The sequence below is a fragment of the Schistocerca gregaria genome, chromosome 4 (genome assembly GCF_023897955.1).
Source record: "Schistocerca gregaria isolate iqSchGreg1 chromosome 4, iqSchGreg1.2, whole genome shotgun sequence".
Taxonomy (NCBI): domain Eukaryota; kingdom Metazoa; phylum Arthropoda; class Insecta; order Orthoptera; family Acrididae; genus Schistocerca; species Schistocerca gregaria.
In genome coordinates, this window is record NC_064923.1 from 93,159,675 (window position 1) to 93,172,903 (window position 13,229).

General features: G+C 42.5%; 1 protein-coding gene across 8 annotated transcripts in view; it reads right to left on the reverse strand.

Annotated features, from left to right (window-relative positions):
* LOC126365747 (adipokinetic hormone/corazonin-related peptide receptor variant I-like) overlaps nucleotides 1–13,229 on the reverse strand; it is a 1,043,803-nt gene that overhangs the window by 736,475 nt on the left and 294,099 nt on the right. For 5 of the 8 annotated variants that reach the window (XM_050008214.1, XM_050008209.1, XM_050008210.1 and 2 more), the window contains exon 2: nucleotides 8,873–8,929. The gene's annotated coding sequence lies outside the window, so the exon portion shown is untranslated. Of the gene's footprint in view, nucleotides 1–8,868; nucleotides 8,930–13,229 lie in introns of all 8 variants that reach the window. The other 3 variants (XM_050008213.1, XM_050008219.1, XM_050008217.1) reach the window with 1 other exon arrangement.

Consider the following 13,229-nt stretch of genomic DNA (forward strand, 5'->3'; position numbering starts at 1 on the left):
CTACGACCCAAACTAATATCCATCACTAACTGTCAAAACAAATTGTAATAAAACATCTTCTGCGTTGAGATGGTTGTATGGGAACATTCCGAAAGCCAATAAATAAGAAGAAGGTTACAACTATAGTTCCCTAAACGTTTAGAAGACACTCCTACATTACATGTGCTTTCGAGACTATTTACCGTTGCAGTTGAAGGCGCCCATGCAAGGTAATTCCCGTTTTAATGACAAATCGTGTTACGTTCAAGCTGACCACGACGTCTACATTGGCTTTCTTAGTTAGAGTTTCCACGTCTCCATAATCAGGTTGCCAAAGTGCTACAACATTTCGAGGGCCATATTTGTCTGAAAGAACTTTTTTTATTATGAAAGTAAATAAGTCATGAGAACCTGTCAGCCTGAGTGAGAAAATCTCTGAAATTGTCCCATTCTGCCCATATGCAGACAGTCCGCACCAGATATAAATTATATTTATGTCTTCAAAAAATTTTATTATGTCAAGAGAACGACGAAAATAACTGAAGAATTCACATTTTTTATCTATGTTGCTGCCAAATACGAAACATAAAACCAAGGCGTATTCAGAACGACTGCACTGTTATTTAAATGCGCCAGATTTGCAATTCCCCTCTTTTCCCTTTCTTCGCTCACAGACAGGGTGGCGTGGTGGTGGGGGAAGTATGCAGCGAGGGTGAGGGCTATGCACTCGTGGCGAGCTGTGGCTCACGAGCCAAATTCTTTGCCGCCCCTGATTTACCGCATCAAAATTAGAAGCTGTCACATTTTATAATTTCGATGTAACAAAACGGGAATTGTAATTTGGATACAAATGATTACGTTTCAGGAAGCAAGTTGTGTAATAAGTAGTTCTAAATGTATGAAAAGGTCTGTTGTTTGACCTAAACTTAGGTTAGTTGCAATGAAAATGTGAAACACAGCTGTTGTACCAAATCACGATTTTGAAAAGTATTTAAAATTACTAAACAATCGCCCATTATAGTTAACTTAGGTTTTCATAATTATTTGTTTGTAGTGGCCCTCCTCAGTGAAAACTCAGTCCTATTTCAGGAGAGGGGAGGAGGGGAGGGGGTGACGAGAGCAGTACTGTCAGACCGTCTGATCTGCTTTGAGCACGCTATGCCACATTTATCATCTTTACAATAACGGTCATTTGAAGACTACTTTAACACATTATCAGCTCTGAACTACTGTAACACTAATATTACTGCTGTCTGTGATCTGCAACTTGTACTCATTGTCTTAAAAATTTTTTGAACGTTACATTTGACCCAGTTTTCTCCAATTACCATATGGTTTCGACTAGATTTTAGCGCAACGTCATACTTTCTTTTGACATAGTATTTATTGCCCTTACTGATGTCTCTTACAACAACATTGTAAATTGTGCAAAGCTTGATGTTAATTCGAAAAACCATATTAATGCTAATCCCGACCTTAATGACCTACATCTTAATATATGTTATATTTTAAAACTTTCGTTCTGATCGCCAAACATTTTAATTTATTATTGCATGTCATTTTCCTTTTAATATGGAGAACTACGGCCTGAAATATAAAATGCGAGACAAGACATCATAAAAGATAAATTATAACATCACAGTGGAGCTGAAATACGTACTTAATAAATCAGTAAGGATTACGTTGTTGCTTCCTACTCCATTCTTCAACACTGGGCACTTATGGTATTGCAGAAGTGAGTATGAAGCAACAAGATACACCGTATTGATGTTTATCGATCTGATGATGGAATTCTCACGAAACGCGTCATGAGATGATAAATGGAAAGCGTGTATAGCATGATAAATTGACAATTTTTGCCGCTATGAGCGTACTTTGATGCCTGAACACTTAAGTAATATGTATTCTTTGGATACCAGAGGCTATGTTATTTGTAGAGCAAGAGCGAGAGAATCGTCTGCAGAGAAAGAGACAGTGCTGAATCGCCGCTAATTAATGAGCTTCGGCGGCGGACGTGCCACACGGAGAATAAAATTTTATTTGAGATGTTACCTGATGTGTATATGAGGATAGCGGATCCTTTTGAGATGGTTTTGTAGAGATACAACACTTTTGGAAAAACATAGTATGCATTGAGTTTTTGCTGCGAGCTCTAGCCGAATAATTATTGTAAAGACTGTACATAGCAATATCTTCGTTTTTGTATGCAGAGTGAATTACCATGGATGTGTTCAGAATCTTAATTATTATTCCTCACTGTCTACTTTGAATTAAAAGTATTTCATTAGAAAAGCAAGGAATACACTTTACATAATTTAAATATTATATGTGAGGATCTATTTTTATGATGTATGAGAATCCTAAAAAATTGTAGTTCATGTTAGCACTAGGCACTTGTAATATAATTTCAAAATACCCTTTTATTCATTTGTAAATATTTCACTGAAGGTTGTCATCACTGTTAGAATGAAAAGGGTGTACAGCAAGCTCTATTTTTGAAAGTAGAACAAAAGTCTCTCTTGCAAAAGCAGTCTAAAGTAAAATAAGGCGAAAAGCCAGGCAGTGATTTATTTCAGGTTCATGCATTTCTGCGCTTCACATTCTTACAACTGAGCAAGATAGGGCAGAGCTGAGATATCTGTTGCAAGGTGAGAATTGCATGGCCTTACGAAATTTCTGACATGAAACTACGATTAATTTTCATTTGGAATATTTCGTATAAATTCAGTAAAAGGGCACTGCTTTAATACGCAACAGTTAGCCATTTTGTGTGCTTTTTAATGAGGAATCAATTCTGCACAGTATTGATAATCAAAATTTATATCTAATATTCCTTACAAACAGACAGATTCAGTTTATTGGAAATGGTATCAAATAAATCGTAAGTGATTTTTGCAGTTAACGTTCATATTCTAAAGCCGTGTCGGTAAGGCTATTCTAGAGCAGAATGCAATGGCGATACTTTAATCGGGATTTAACAGTACCATCTCCCGCATCGCTAGCGAGAGGTTTTGGCACACAAATCATTTCCAATTACCAAGTTGAAGATTTAAAAGCTTCAAAATATTTTGATGATCAAGGCAAGTGGCTTAGTATTTAGTCTAATGATCGCAGATCTTGTAACACCAATAATCGATAGATTTATGTATATTCCGTGTGAGGTCTCTGCTGACATTGTACAATAGTATATCTGCATAGTCAAGATCATTGGTTGTACAAATATTTGATAATCATGCTAATTATTTTGACGTTTTAAGAAATTATACAGTAACGGTACCTCTGGTTTATACATAAAACTCTGTGAAAGTAATAATTTGTAGAAACTCCGTATATTCTAGTGGTCCATAATTATGGAAGCTAAATGTAAAACCTGTTACGGAAGTAATTTAACTGCAGCGGCCGATGCATCCAACGACGCCATTACGTGGAGATATGAACTTATAAAAATTAGCGGAAGCAAAAAGCTCGCCCGCTATTAACATAATATATATTTTTCTCCACAGCCACCCGACGTTGCAGAAATATGCAGCTTTAAGATTCTTATTTTCATTACAACAGCCGAGAGCCAGAGGCAGGACTCCGACTACAATGCAATGGTTAACGGAGATAAGAAACACTCTCGCGCGTGTGTGGGCCGCAATTGCAATTAATAACTAAAGATTTTTTGGTTTAAAGTGAACTGACTAGCCGAGGAAGTTAATATGAAAAGTTTATTCCATTGTTCAACTTTTATTCTCATGTTTTAAGATTAAGCAAGTCTAACGTTCAATAATTTGCACTGAAGATTAAGAATTGTAAATCAAAATTGAATGAAATATCATTTTGATTAAGGCCCACCACGTAAGTAGGCAACAATCACCATTACCAATCAATTTTTGCAGTAAATAATAAATTAAATTACGACTGCCGACGTACGCGAGACCCGTCAGCAAGGGGAGCCAGGCAACCGAGTGGAGCATTCTCCATGACTTTGTTACTACCCTTGTCACTTACAACGTGTACAAGGCTTACTAGCGACAGGCTTTTCACTTCAGGAGCAGTTGTGGCACTGGTTTCCTTACCAGGCAACAACGATTCCGGGATTTGTGTCATCTATCCTGTTCACAGATGAGGCCACCTTTACGCGGAGTGGTATCTTCAACTTTCATAACAGTCATCTGTGGGATAGTACGCAGAACCCCTGTGGTATGGTGACAGCGAATCATCAGCATCGTTGCAGCCAGCATGTGTGGGCCGGGGTAACTGACGAGCGCATATCGGGACCAGCCTTCCTTCCACGTCGCCTAACGGGCCGGAACTATCGGTGTTTTTAGCGTGTGACTTTGCCTCTCCTGCTGGAAGAAGTTCCACGGATGATTCGAAAGGTCATGTAGCTGCTACATGATGGTGATCCAGTGCATTTCCTGGTCGATGGATCCGACGAGTGGACCCACTCGCATAGCCTGCTCGTTCACCGGATCTCAAATGGTGCAATTTCTGGTTATTGGGCCATCTCAAATGTATCGTGTACGCAGAGCCCATTCTTGATGTGGAGACACTGTAGCACCGTATTCGTCCTACATTTGGCACTGTTCGCATGCAGCCTGGCGATGTGAACGTGCGGGACAGAATATGCTATGGCGAGTACACGCATGAGTTGAGGCACATGGAAACTATTTTCAGCACATACTGTAACTGTGGCTGCATGGTACAGCGCATATTAGACCGCAGTCCCTAACACTGTACTATTGAATCAATGGTCTCTACCACGGAAACGATGCATTTCCAGACTTAAGTTCATTAGACCTTTTTTGTTCAGCATCCTCTCATGGATCAGTCCCTAGAGTTTGTACACGGGGGAAAAACATCACACTCTCTAAGGAACGAAAAACTCCAGACGGCCTATTGTCCTGGCAGCAAACCGAGCGAGGTGGTGGAGTGGTTAGCACACTGGACTCGCATTCGGGAGGACGACGGTTCAATCCCGCGTCCGGCCATCCTGATTCAGATTTTCCGTGATTTCCCTAAATCATTTCAGGCAAATGCCGGGATGGTTCCTTTGAAAGGGACTACCTTCCCCCTCCTTCCCTAATCCTATGAGACCGATGACCTCGCCGTTTGGTCTCTGGCAGCAAACTACGGTAAGTCTTTCTATAGGCAAGATGGCGTAAGAAGATCCCTCACAGCTCGTAGCGTTGTTCCCAGCTTTCATCTGTGAAGTGCTAGCAGCTGCAGGCTAAAATAGCACACGTCTACAGAGCTATCACAACACTGAGCTGTTGTCATATAGCCGTTCAGAAAATCGTGTTACGTTATTCGTTGAGCTAGGCCTGCGAAGCTGCCGCACCCAGCCCATTGTAACTGTCAGGGATCAAATTACGCCGACGTATTGGGTCGGCAAGGCCCCAAAACGTAAGTATGATGTGCATTTGAGTTTTTCAATCCACACGTGCTGTCTGGGAAGCACATGGTGTGAAAAGAGATTCGTTGCAGGTATAAATAATTTTTTACAAGAAACTAAATGAGAAAATATACGTTTTACAAGGCTCACACACACACACACACACACACACACACACACACACACACACACACCAACAAACAAACAAACAAAATGAGTTTTATATAGTAAGTAAAGCACGGAACGTTTTTACTGTCTTGTTATGTGTCATTTGTTATGCCAGTAGTGCTCATAAGTAGGGGCATGAGTGTTCCAGTGACCATGTCACTCGTTTGACTTAATTCAGCAAGAGGTGTTGTATTCGTGACTGGTGGTCCTAGGGAACGGTGCTGATTAGCGCTGCAAGGACGAATGAATTTCACTACAATCCACAGCTTGTGAACTACAATTGCTCTGGTGCTATTGGTTTAACAACTCTATCTCTGTAACGATTCGCAAAACTCTTATCTTGGTCCGCATAATGAGATCTGGCTGAAACTTTTTCGCGGTCACAGTCACGGTTTGTAAAATATGTCTATTTAATTCTCTTGTGGTGGTGATTTCGACAGCTCTTGCAGACAGGTTTTTAAAGTGAAGTCGGTTTCTTTCTTCTTTTTTAAATAGTTCAGAAGGGCTTCAATATCCTTCATCATTTCGCCCAAAGGACTTTGACATGTGGCTAAAAGAGGGATTCCGATATTGGCTGAGATAGGGGGGGGGGGGGGGGGGCGAGGAAAGTGGTTCAGACTCATCTGTTTCTGGACAGTTACCATGAGCGTTGCTACAGAGGCCACTGTGGCGTTCCGCCAACACTTCACGGCAATTTTCCATATTTCCAGTATGCGGTACAACATTTGAGAAAGTGCTCCTTTCATCTTCGACACATTCTAGAAATCTCAGCCTGACGTAGCAGCTGACTCTCTTCGTTTTTGCAACAGAACCTGTGACACCTTTTTCTCCTTTTCTGTGCCTTCTGTGTGTATACGTTGAAGTATCATTCCCGAATATATTACGCGCCAACTCCAATAACTAAAGATTCTGTGGGCGTTTGAAGCCGAGCGTGCACGGCACGCCTCGGAGTTAGTGAACCGTTTGCCACAAGTCGTTATCGATGCCATCACCCCTACTTATAATGATGTGATTTTGTGGTAACTACCTATCGGACCAAGCTGCTGAGGTCATCGGTCCCTAGACTTACAAACTACTTAATCTAACATAAACTAACTTACGCTAAGGACAACACGTATACCCATCACCCATTACCAAGGGGGGTGGGGGGGGGGTGGAGCCGTGCGCTCCTGAGACCGCCTACACCGCGCCGCACTGATTTGGCGATTTTACTCAAAATATGAACGAAAGTCTTAATAGTCTCATTTGGAGGCACTCTCCAAAAATAACATGCAGCCGAAGCGTAATCGTCAACATTGCTTGAAATTTCGCCGTATGTCTAGTCAATGTAGCCGTGCGGGGGAAGGATGCGTTCTAAGGCGTTGCGCCATGGTCCGCGCGTCTACCCCCCGTCGGAGGTACGAGTCGTCCCTCGGGCATGGGTGTGCGTCCTTGCCGTAAGTTAGTTTAAGTTAGATTAAGTAGTGTGTAAGCTTAGGGACCGATGACCTATGCCGTTTGGTCCCGTAAGATCTTACCACAAATTTACTTTTTTTTTATTCAGTGTAGGCCATAGAGTCCATTAATGCGCGTGGCAAATGGCCTTCAAATCTAAGTCGGAGATGAAATGTGCCGATTCCGTGAAGATAGAGACGCCAGCAGGGATGCGCTCAGTGACGAAAAGAGCTTTCAGGGCGAAAAGGAGGGGGTTATCAGGTCGAATTTGCGGAAAGCGGTCATCCACTATGCCTATGCAACAAGAAGTGGAGCAAATACATTACTTAAAATAAATAACAGCGACTACCGCAGGTAATAGTATTGTATTAATAAAAAAGACGCAAGATCTTTTGCAAAACAAAAGGTTAAAAAGAATACGGAAGGAGGTGGATGCGAACCTGCTTTTTCTGTTTTCACAGCGCATTACGCTATCAACTATGCTACGTCTTCCATACATCAGGCTCTCCTTATATGATGGACACTGTCTGAAGACAATCAACAAATGCCATTATTGTTTAACGATGACAGATTATAACAGAACGATGCACTTTCGATAGATCATCGTTTTGCCGTAGCACTGAAACAGTATACAATCGTAACACACAAGTTATGACACTAAAAAAAGTCATACACCGGAAACATTTTAGTTTTAACAAATCGTATCTAGAGCCACGCGTTTTCGAGAGATCCTCCGGACCGGCACACAGTTTTAATCTGTCAGGAAGTTTCATATCAGCCCACACTCCGCTGCAGAGTGAAAATACCGTTCCAGCTTATATTCATACCATGTACTCAATAAGGCGAACAAACTACCTAATAAGAAATGTAACTCATCAGAATTTGACCGCTCCTGTGTTCTGTTTGTGATGTACAAGCGATGTTGCATGTCACTGGACACGTTCTCCTCCACGGAACGAAGATCCGACACGCCAGATACTTCGTTTCGCGCTTCGCAGTGTAGTGGGGGAAACGTGGAACTCCAGCGAGGACCACGAGGAAGACAGGCCGCGGCGCGTACGTCACGAAGGTAGTGCTGAACTCGCTCGCTCAGCTCAGCAGATAAAATGCGTTTCTAAACCTGTTAACTCGCAGCTGGGCGTGTAAATACTAACGAGAATTGCATCTTCCACTGGAATCTGCCATTATGAAGTCTTACTGATTAAAAGTACCAGAGCAAAATTTAATTTAAGATAATAACTTGATATAAATGGTATAAAGGTTTGTTTATCGCATTTAGTCTCTTCTGCTTAACAGTACTCATTACATGCTGGAAGTGGTGCCTTATGCAACTGATAATCATTCTAGCATGATATTATTTTATTGTACACCAGTACAGCCGTAACAAATTACAAGCAGGCGCACGGACTTCCCATCACTGTAGCACTAATAACAGTAAGATTCCATAACAGTGGATTCTGGTGGATGATTCAGTTTTCGTTTGTACGCCTAGTTAAGAGTTAACAGGTGTAGAAACGTAGCTTGTCTGCTGATCTGAGCGAGTGAGGGAGCGCAGGACTACCTTCGTGACGTACGCGCCGCGGCCTGTCTCTCTGGTGGGCCTCGGACTGCACGCTGTAACGTCACCAGATTCCCGGTGACGTTCGTTTTCACGCCCCGCAGAGGGGACGGCTCTAGGGTGCCCACATTCGGGTTGAGCACGCTACGAATCAGCACGCCAACACCCAGGGTTTGCTCAGTCACTCGACGTCAGTGCCGGGACTGTTACCTGGCACGCCCGCAGCTGTCTGCCACTCCGTTCCTTTGTGCAGTGAAGTACGAGGCTGCCAGCGATCGCGAGCTGTTCAGCTGCAGCTCGGTCTGCCTTGCCGTCGCGTGGCCCAGAGCGGAAGGCAGCCTGTCTGTACGTACCTGCTCGAAGGGGTGAAGCGGCGTGACCGGCTCAGGTGCTAGAAGTTCCCCAACACCCTGAAATGAGAAATCGCACTTTTATTCATTTCCTCATGCTGGAAGCATCACAAGTATGATACACTGTACATAAGAGGAAAATAAAACCCTAACCATGTGAGAGTACAGCTCACGCATTGAGGGTTCAGTACGTACTTAGTTTTGTATACACAGAGTTCATCCTTTCAGGGAATACAGAATCTCAACGACATTTGCCTAACTTAGATATCGATACCGGGAAGATATTGGTTGCGAAAATTCCAAGACCATATCACAAAATCTCTACCGCAGTTCGCCGAACTAGTCCGGATACACAGTCAGTTCCAGAAGAAAGTGTACCCCGTTTTTTTATATGAAATAAAGGACACTATTATAAATATATGTTTACATGAAAACACAGGTTACTAATTTCACAATTATCGATTATAGCTTGGCACCTTAGCCCTCTCTCCGGTAATCATCCACCTTTCCCACCTCTCAATATCGTCTGACCCACTTCGCAACGAATGTCTTCGACTTCCTATTAATTTCAGCAGCAGCACCATATGGAAGTTTTGGTCCCTTTGGACAATTTGCGAGGAACACTGCCTCGTGACGGTTCAGATATTTTGCACTCATTTTGAGCTGCAACCGACAAAACAAAATATTCAACTCTCACACTATATATCTATATACTGTGCAAAAGCGCATTGAGTACAGATTTGTGATCACTACCTGAGACGTCTCTACGGACGTTACATTTAAAATTATTGCCTGCACTTTTCAGTGGAATTGATTGTACATAAAGAAGCGCTCAACGTATATATATTATTGTTGTGGTCTTCAGTCCAGAGACTGGTTTGATGTAGTTCTCCATGCTACTAAATCTTGCGCGAGCTTCTTTATCTCCAAGTAACTACTGCAACCTATATCCTTCTGAATCTGCTTAGTGTATTCTCTTGGTCTCCCTCTACGATTTACCCTTCAACACTAAATTGGTGATCCCTTGATGCCTCAGAACGTGTCCTACCAACCGATCCCTTCTTGTACATTTGTGCTACAAATTCCTCTTCTCCCCAGTTCTATTCAATATCTCCTCATTAGTTACATGATCTACCGATCTAATCTTGAGCAATCTTCTGTACCACCACATTTCGAAAGATTCTATTCTCTTTTATCTAAACTATTTATCGTCTATATTTCACTTCCACACAGGCCTACACTCCATACAAAAAACTTTCAGAGAAGGCTTCCTGACACTTAAATCTATACTCAATGTTAACAAATTTCTCTTCTTCAGAAACGCTTTCCTTACCATTGCCAGTCTACATTTTATATCCTCTCTATTTCGACCATCATCAGTTATTTTTCTCCCCAAATACCAAAACCGATCTACTGCTTCAAGCGTCTCCTACGTCAAGTGTCTCATTTTCTAACCTAATTCTTTCAGAATCACCTGATTTCGACTACATTCCATTATCCTCGTTTTGCTTTTGTTGATATTCATCTTATATCTTTCTTTCAAGACACTGTCCATTGCGTTCAACTGCTCTTCCACGTCCTTTGCTGTCACTGACAGAATTATTAGTTATGTAATTAGGACTGATCTTTACTTCAGTTTCCCAACCAAAATAAATAAATTACATTAACCTAAATTTCCTCTCCTGTCCTTCACACGCTTCCCGTGTGTTGTGGGGAGGGGGGGGGTAGATGTACACTTGGCTTTCTGTCCAGAAGGACTAGGGTTCGATTCCCGAAAAAGGCACCGCCATTTACGAATTTCCCGCCAGTTCCCGGCAGAGGGGACGTCAGCACAGCCTTGAGACACAGAAATTCTCACCATTCTTGTAATTTCCGCCATTTTTTTTGAATTTCCCGGTAAAATTTGATATCCCTGCCAATAGGATAGGTAAGGGAGCGGGAAAATGTGGGGTTGGGAGAAGTTGTTGGCGGGAAGCCACGTACCGTCTGAGGAAAACACCTGACATCATCACAATGGGGGTAAATAAGATCAATTTAATTAATTTGCATATCAAATTGAGGACAAAATTGGTGTGGTCTGGCCTTGCTCTACTACTGTGACATCGATGTATTAGATCTTCCATCATCTCTCGTGAAAAAGCTTCTTGCCGTTCCTGAGCCGACAACATCCAAGTAACCACTTTGCATTGGCCACCGCATATCATACCGCTGATGGAGAGATTGAAGGTCTCCCAACACCAGTATATCTCGCGCAGCTTGTCACATCATCGTCACCGCCAAGTGTGAAGGCCATCCGTTGTCTCTGTTGCTGATCGACACTGCAGGCTGCCTGCCTGCCTGCCTGCCTGCCAGGATCACCAGCTACACTACATCCGACAGCGTCGTATGCTCCAAAGGGTCAGTGCGGGTCGTCGTCATTTACCAGAGTGAGATCAACGACGCTCTAACGCAGTGTGGAGGCATAAACTCACGCTATGGTTGGCCTACAGACTGCAGGCGTCAACCCGCAATACTTGTATGGACTGTTGGAACAGGAGACTAGAGATGGGAGATCCGCTCCTGAACTAATTCATAGAGTTGAATCTTTCAAAGGAGTGAACAATCAGTGATTCAGAAAAAAAGAACGGTAGCTCCAAACGTTTCCCACAGCAGAAAGAGAGAGAGAGAGAGAGAGAGAGAGAGAGAGAGAGAGAGTCGGAGCAGATCATTGGGGCCTCTGCTAGTCAGTGCACACTGCACGCAACACAACACATCCAGCGCAGGCCACTGCCCTGCTTCTGCCTTGGCTGCCTGCATTGTGCAGTGCCCCATTGGATTTTGTGTTTCACATATGCCGTGCCTTCTCTGTGCTTCCTCTGCCGCGTGCTGTGTCTGACGCACCTTACCTTAGCAGCGCACTCCGTCGGCAATCGTTTCAGTCGCACGTCCTGCCCTCTGGGAAGTTGATGCGAGCAACAGGACAGAGAGCCTCCTAGCGAAGAACATTAGAACTACTTGCAGCAACCTGCTCGCAAAAGAACGGACAATTTGTCTCGGAGCGGGTGAGTGGTGGCTGTTCACCGCTCTCCCCACCCTCGGAACTCGCCCGCTCAACGCTCACCCCACCGTTCTCGATTGTAGCCAGAGCGTTGAGCAAAGCAACTCAGGTGTCGCTCTGGTGTCTGCGGTCTTAGCTCACACAGAAATACAGCTCGCGGCTCGACATGCTTGACTCAATACTTCTGCATCGGAGTTCGTCTCTACTGGATATTGTTCTTCGTAGTAATACCGTTATGTATATTACATAATTATGTTATGTATACATCATTTGTTTTTATTTTATTTTTATTTGTTTAAACTGATCAGATTAGGTTCCTGACGGCTCCTCTTACTGTAGGATTTTTTATTACGGACACTCGAATTTATGCTTTAATTACGAGCGAACCTATAAATGTATAGCAAAATGTGATACACCAATATTTTCCTTGTTTTATTCTGCAGACGGCTATATGCAACACTTTGGTCTTACAGTCAAATTTATATTTTTTTTCTTATTGTAGTACGGATTTTGCTATTTTAGGCGTCTTCGGAAGAAAATGTACACTTCAATAATATATGGCTTGCGATGTATTTGTATGAGGTTAATGACATTTCAATACATTATAGCCAAATATATTGTTAATGTAAATCTCAAGTTGCAACATTTTCTGATCCCCGAAAAAACCACAACAGTGCAAAATAAATCAATAATCAAAAACTTTGTCATATAGTGGAAATTTCAATAAACAATACAAAATTCTTACTCATTATCTGTGTTACTTCAAAATAGGATCAAATAAGATCAAAATACAGGTATAGTACTGGAATAAACCAAGTTTAAAGGGCAATGTGCCTTCCATTTATTATTGTGAATGAGTGGTGAGTCATAAAAAGAGCTAGATAATATCAGGGAGTGAACAGTTCTGATCCGATGTCTGAAAAGAATAGTTTTGCCCATCTCTACAGGAGACAGCGAAATTTCAACGTGTCACTGGTGCTGGCTGCCAGAAAACTGAATGAATAAATATTAGGTAAGTAATTATGTTTTATTAGTGGCGAAAGACGCTCTGCAGATTCCACAACACCATCCTGACGACGTAAAAGTGTCTCTGTTAGAAACATATAGACTACGTACATCAATAAATGAACTCTTCGTTTCAGTGCTTAGCTAGAGGGCGCGAAGCAGCTGTTCCCAAATATATCCTGCAATACAGTTCCACTTGTCCCGTATCAAATCTACGTAAACGTTGTCTTCTGACGGTTCACCCCCAAACACGCGAAGAGCTGGGCGAATGTTGCTAAGTTCTGATCGGTACGGCTTTGTTGCTGGGAGAGTCATGCA